The sequence below is a fragment of the Otolemur garnettii genome, unplaced genomic scaffold (assembly GCF_000181295.1).
Source record: "Otolemur garnettii isolate 467f Iridium unplaced genomic scaffold, OtoGar3 scaffold00018, whole genome shotgun sequence".
Lineage (NCBI taxonomy): Eukaryota > Metazoa > Chordata > Mammalia > Primates > Galagidae > Otolemur > Otolemur garnettii.
The window spans coordinates 4,812,517-4,818,675 of NW_003852413.1; positions in this window are offsets into that span (position 1 = coordinate 4,812,517).

A 6,159-nucleotide genomic window follows, 5' to 3' on the forward strand; every position below is an offset into this window, starting at 1 on the left:
GCTGAGCCGGGGCAGGTCAGGCAGCTCTCCAGGGGTGGCAGCTACTCTTCACTGTGACTCAGGGATCCAGGCTGTCCTCATCCTGTGCCTCCAGCGATCATGCAGACAGGGATGGGAAGGCTGGGTGTCACACACCTGCTCTTCACTGCCTCCACCTGGAAGTGACATACACAGCCGCTTGCCGGGCTGACCGCGTGGTGCTGCCCGGCACTGTGGGGCTGGCGATATGCTGGCAATATGGGTGGACGTGAACATTCTATGACCAGGCGTCTCTCTGCCACGGGCCCTGCCTCTCCCTGGCTCACTCACCCACTACACTGACTTTATCTCCAACACACTGAACTGCTCTTGTTTCATGGCCATTAAATTGGTTCTCTCTTTCTGGAACGTTCTCTGAGAAATCTGCTTGGCTGGCTCCCTCAGCTGCTTTGGAGGGTCATCATCCTGAAGCCGGGGGTCTCCCGCACCCTCCACCCCACCTCCCATGCCCCTCCCAGATTTCTTCTCATAGTTTTATGTCCAATATAGCATGTAGGGCAAAATGCCATCAGGAAAACTGAGAAAATGTTAGTGATTTCAACACCAAATTTAATGCAGGAAGGTGGCTATGCCGGCTTAGAAGGCAGAGGGAGGAAGGGGTTAACTTCACTGGAAGCAGCTCCCAGCTCTGGGGCGGGAACTGATGGGATGTGAGAGGAGGGGTGACCCCCACCTGAGACCCACCTTTGTGGGGATGTTCCCAGAAGCTCCAGGCAGGCTGGGGGTCCTCAAACCTCAAGGGGACATAGCCCAGCAGGCACTCTGGGAGCTTGGAACGTGGTTTGGTTAGGAGGTGACTGCCTCAGTAGCCCCACCCCAAGGCTGTGTTAGTAGCTGGCAGCTGAAGCCCTGGCTGGCAGCTCTTGCTGGGACGGTGCCACCAAGAGCAAGAAGTAGGAAGGAGGGCCCTTTCCTCCCTCTCTCCTCCTACCTCCTGCCAGAGCCCTGGGCCCAGCACAGAGCTGAGGGCAGCAGGCAGCAGCTGGCCATGGCCAGGCAGCCGGGTGGTCTGCCACTGTCCTCCCCAACCCGAATTCAATTCAAGCTCTCTGAGGGCACCGCTGCCCTTCCTCCTGGATCCAGCAGACACAGGGCAAATACACAATATGAGCGAATGAAATGGGAAACTGGAAAAATACCTGCAACCCAGTGAGACCAGGGGCAGCTCCCTGGAGAGATGAAGAGCACTCAAGTAGAAAAGACAGAGATAGCCGGGTTGCCACTGGACAAAGGAGGTGGACAGGCAGCAAGAACAAGGCGGCTCTGTCTGAGCCTAAAGACCCTGTGACACCAGAGGGGGCAGGGACGGGTGTCAGGGACGGCTGGTGGAGCCGCATGCAACATGCTGCCATATGCCTGGGAATCCCAAGGCGGCACACGGACCAGCACTTGGGGTCGTCTCTGGAGTGTGGGGCGGGCATGGGAGGTGGGGTGGGAGGAAACAAGTTTTTTAATTTTAGATTAATATGCGGGTACAAATGATTAGGTTACACTGTTTGCATCACATAGGTTAAGTCCAAATTGTAGTGGAGCCCTTCACCCAGGGCATGTTAAAAACCTGACAAAGGGCTGATAACCAGAATCTATTGAAAAACTAATCAGCAAGAAAAGAGCAAACAACCCCATTTATCAGTGGGCAAGAGACATGAACAGAACCCTCTTCCAGATACCTAGGAGGCTGACAGAGTCAGCCCAGGTCTCAGTCTGAAGGCCCAGGAGCACCTGAAGTCTTGATCCCATTTACAGAATATTTGTGAAATGACAAAATGACAGTATTGGAGAGCAGTGGTTAACAGGAAGCAGGAAGGAGAGAGGCAGGCTTGGAAACACAAGGGCAGAGAGCGAGAGCCTTGGGGCGACAGACGTCTGCTGTGTTTTGACTGTGGTGGGGTCAACCGAGCCAAAAGTCCAAGGGATCCTCTGTGTGACTTGTGACAGTCATGTGTGGATCTACAATTACCTCAATTAAAATCTCAGAAAATAAATATAAGCCGCCTTCATTATTACAAAGTTGATTCAATTGCCTCACTTTGGTTTTGCTGTTTAAAAAAATAAACTGGGGCCGGGCTTCTGGGAATGGCGGCCCACCTATGGGTGGCGGGAGGGCCGTGCTCGGGCCCTAGCCTGGCTCTGTCCCCGATTGATCCCTGCACCTCTCCCTGAAGGACTCGAAGTTTTGTTTTGGGGCAAGGTGGTGGTGGTGCCGCCCGGCCTGGTAGGATATGTTATGGTGACCAAAGAGAAGTCGAAAGGAAAGCAGGACTTTTGAGGGGATTAGGAAAATGACTATCAGGAAGAGGAGCAGGAGCCAGTGGCTGCCCCAGAGCCACTGGAATGGGACTTCGACCACTTTATCGGAGCCACTGCCACTTTCAGCCACTTCACCCTGTGGGGCCTGGAGACCATCCCTGGCCCAGATGCCAAAGTGCGTGGGGCCCTAACTTGGCCTAACCTAGCTGCAGTGATTCACGCACAGGTGCCAGAGGACTGAGACCCAGAAATTGAAAGCCATGGACCCCTTAAAAGCAATAAACCAGCTTTTCACTTTGGAGCCAGAGTCCTATCACTCAATAAAACAAAAATAAATAAATAAATAAATAAATAAATAAACAGACTGGGGTGGCACCAAGAGCTAACACACTTGTACTCTCAGAGAATCCACTCTGGCTGGAAAACCTGGCTTCTGCACAAAGACTCCGGGTCAGGTCCGGGGGCCTCTGTAGCTAGAGTTAGAGCACATCTCTTCAGCTCACCCAGAATGAGCTTAGCTCTGTGGTCACAAAGCCCAATCCCAGAAAAACAAATAAAATATCACAGGTGCCTCTACACAGAATCATAGGGGCCCCTCCCAAGTCACTCAGTTGGCTCCATTTCTCTTCCAGAAGCAACCAGCCCTCAGTTTGCTTCCCACCTGTAGAGGGCAGCAAGGAGCAGCAGTTTGAGCCGGCCGCTCAGCAAAGTCTGTGAGGTTCTTGCAGCTGCTGTGTGTGCTCAGCTCACCTCGGTCCCAGATGCTTGCTTTCTTTTTTTTTTAGAGACACAGTCTTACTTTGTCACCCTTGGTAGAGTGCCATGGCACCACACAGCTCACTGCAACCTCCAGCTCCTGGGCTTAGGCGATTCTCTTGCCTCAGCCTCCCGAGTAGCTGGGACTAAAGGCGCCTGCCACAACGCCCAGCTATTTTTTGTTGCAGTTTGGCTGGGGCCGGTACAAACCTGCCACCCTCCTCTATGGAGCCGGTGCCAAACTCACTGAGACACAGGTGACACCCAGAGGAAGCTTTCTGGAAAAGGTCTCAGGCACAAATCCAGCTGCTCTCCTTCCTGCTGACTCAGGGGGATCCCAAAGGCTGAGAACTGGCCAAGAGTGGCCAAGCACCCCTCTGCCCCCGAGTGGGAGTCTGGACCACTCTCTTCAGAAATCCCCGAGGATCAAGACGCCTGTTCACCTGCGTCCACAACTGTCCCATGGCTGGCGACATAGCACAGCTCTCAGGTCACCAGCCTCACCCAGGCTTTGGATCTGGATGGCCCCTGACTTCTCAGTGTCAAGCATCCCAGGACCCTCAAGGACCACTGGTAGCTCCTTACCTGAGCCCCGTATTGTTACAGTATCTTCTCCCACCAGAGGCCCCTTTTTGCAGGCCAGGGTAGCGGAGGGGAGGCCCTGGGGTCTCCAGAGGCCCAGGCACAGGGTTGCGCCCTCAGGTCTTTGGCAGGTCCAGAATCCTGCCAAACCCCTCCTGCTTGCAGAGCTCAGACAAGTGTACAAGTGACCTACCAGCCACAGGCCATGGCATCCTCACAAACCCCCAGGAGATGACCTACCTTTTCCCATGGCACAGCCAGTGACAGTAACAGTAAGATTCGGTCTCCACTGTGTAGGGTGAGAAGCCAGAACTTAGGGAGGCCGTAGCCAGCACCGGTCACAGCCCTGCTCATGCTACTGTCCTCCCTACTCTGCTAAACGTTCCTGCCAGGCACCCCTCCCTCACCTCTCTGGTCTTCACCTTCCCCAAGGTGAAGTTCAAGCTGGAAGAGCTTGAACTAGTTCATTTCAAGCTTTTCTTCCAGCTTTAACAGCTTATGCTTTTATTCTACAATCAAAAGAATAAGTGTGTTGATGGGGAAAAACCCAAAACACACACACCACATGAACCAAAGAGTGATGATTCCAGATTAACCATTTTGCAAAAGTTAAAGGCTTTGCAATTCCAGGATTCTGGAGTCCATCTCCAGAGTTCTCCAGAGAAGCAGAGAGAGAGAGATTGAGAGAGAAAGGAATCAGCTCATGCAATTACACAGGCTAAGTCCCCAGATCTGCAGTCAACAAGCTGAAGACCCAGGGGAGCTGATGGTCAGTTCTAGTCTCAGACTTGAGACCCAAGAAGAGCCAGTGTTCAAGTCCAAAGGCGGGAGAAAGCCAACGTCCGGGTGGAGGAAGGCAGGGTTCTCTGACTGGGAAAAGGGTGAAGCTTCTATTCTGCCCATCCACATCAGGAAAAGCAACCAATTTAAATGTTAAACTCAGCCAAAAACGCCTTCACTGAAACTCCTGGAGTAACATTTGACCCAATAAGTGATAATCCTGTGGCCCAATCAAGTTGGCACATAAATTAAGCTGGTCAGACTTCAGCAGGCCTGGAGCACTGGAGAATTTCCCCCTATGGCTTTGATTCCAAGGGCAGAGCTGAAAGAAGACTGCCATTACCCCAAACTGGGAAAGCGCCAGGGAGGAGGGCCTCTGGGGCAGAGCGGGGACCCCAGCCAGCAGGCTCCGCCTTGGGGGGGCCGTCGCTTGGCCTCACTCTGTGGCTGTAGCACCCGGAGACCATCAGGTCTGGGGCATAGACTGGCTGTGCACAGGGAAGGGGCAGAGCTTGGCAGCCACACAGGGACTGAATGAGCACTCTGTGGAGACCAGACGGCTGGGCGGAGGGAACTGGGAGGGTATGGCCCCTGTTCTGTTCATCAGGAGCTGAGCAGGGCCGCTTGCCCCTCACTGGCTCTTAGAGAGAGAGCGAGTGAGCAGGCAGCAGATTGCTCTCTCCTTCGTGTCTCTAACTTGGACATTGAGTGGCTGAGGCCAGTGCAGAGACTCGTAAGGGCTCATGACTGTTTCCGTGTCACTGTCAAAACTGGGTCCCAGTGACTGGTTCTTAAGCCCAAGGGTGAAGTCAGAGTGCTGGTCTACACAGGCAGGCTGGGCGGGGTGGGCAGGGCAGTGCAGTGTAGGGCAGGGCAGTGTACAGCCTCATGTGGAACAGCCTCAGACCCCCTCCTGGGGAACAACTGAGATGAGGGACCCCTCGGGACCTCTGGCCTCTTCCCACCAGCCAGCCGGGACTGCTCTGCTGCCCCTGGCATGCCCACAACACACGCCGGCTCAAACGTCAGCTGCTGCCGGGCATGTCCCCAAGAAGGTGCTGCCTGTGCCATGGGTCACAGCAGCGCCCTTGACTAGGACAGAAGAAGAAAACCTGAGTTCCCTAGTAAAGAAACAATGTGACCTCCCTTTGAAGCAAACTACCCATCCAAGGCCCTTGACTAAAAATAAAAAACAACAGTAACAAACCTTACCATAAAATAGGACTCAGATACAGAATGCATGGGTCAGCTACAACTCCCCCAGGACACAGCCAGGGCTGCCCCGGAGGAGCCACATCCAGTGGCCCCATCCTTGCATTTTAAAACTTACAATTTCTCTGTTGTGAAGAAAAAGGAATGGGGGAGAGGTTTAAAGAGACACAGCGAGAGAACGAGTTTTGCACACACGCTCCTCAGTCTGTCTTTCCCACAACTCACAGCTTCCTTGGTAGACTGCAGCTTCCTCGGAGGCCCAGAAGAGGTGGCTGTCTCCGTTTTTGTGGTCTTAGCAGCTGATGATGCTTCATACCTGTGTCTACTTATGTGGGTTGGAAAATGATGTTAGTTGATCATTTCTGATTAGTTAGAAGACTCTGATATGTATTTCTCTTTGTCTACTGTGCATTTAGGGAAGGCAGGGATAATGCTTGCTTTTTATCAGTTTCAAAATAATTGGCTCCCTAGCATCTAAAAATTACTTTTTATCAAAATTATAAGGTCATGAATGTTAACACTCAATGGGCCCCAGTGTAC